We start from the raw sequence: 850 nt of genomic DNA, 5'->3' as shown, positions 1-850 counted from the left end.
CAATGGGTGTGAGCTGGAACACTGGAGGTTCACCTTGAACTTCAGAAGGAACTTCTTTACGGTGAGGGTAACAGAGCCCTGGGACAGGCTGCCCAGGGAGGGGGTGGAGTCTCCTTCTCTGGAGACATTCAAGACCCGCCTGGACGCCTTCCTGTGTGATCTCATTTAGGTTCCTGCTCTGGCAGGGGGGTTGGACTGGATGATCTTTCGAGGTCCCTTCCAATCCCCAACATTCTGTGATTCTGTGTGATTCTGTGTTGTGCTGCTGGGTGGGTTGAGCCCTGCTGGCCCCATTGCCACAGCAGCCTTGGAAATGGTGGCTTTGTCCCACCCTCCCTCTCTCCCTGTCCCCATCCCCGCTCTCCTGTGGGTTTACACTTCATGCCAGCAACCATTTGCTTGCAGTCCCAGCACATCATCTCCTCGACTGCTCAGGGTGAGGTGGGGAGGGATGGGCCACCCTGGGGAGCCCTAGAGGGTGGTTGGGGGTCTGATGGGAGCCACTTGCACAAGCTCGTGGGGAGGCAGCAGCCAAAGGCGAGGGAAAAATGAGCGTTTCTGGGGATGCATTTAAATTTTTGCAGTGGTTTTACGTTCAAAAAATCTAGTGGGAGGAAGGGTGAAAGGATCCCAGAGAGAGGTTTGGGGCTCTCGCTGCACCCAGCTGCCTCCGTGGTCCCTGGTGCTGCTCCCCAGTGCTCATCCTCTGGGACCCAGCGGTCCTGGCCGTGCCACCAGCAACACCTGAGCCCTTGCGCACTCATGTCACCCTGGGCCGGTGCCATCACTGCAGTTACTGTGCAGGGTGGTGGGCAGCCAGGCTCCCCCTCTCCATCCTCTCCCGCTCTTC

The sequence above is a fragment of the Antrostomus carolinensis genome, unplaced genomic scaffold (genome assembly GCF_000700745.2).
Source record: "Antrostomus carolinensis isolate BGI_N321 unplaced genomic scaffold, ASM70074v2 scaffold28977, whole genome shotgun sequence".
Taxonomy (NCBI): Eukaryota; Metazoa; Chordata; class Aves; order Caprimulgiformes; family Caprimulgidae; genus Antrostomus; species Antrostomus carolinensis.
Note: the sequence above shows the minus strand (reverse complement) of the source record.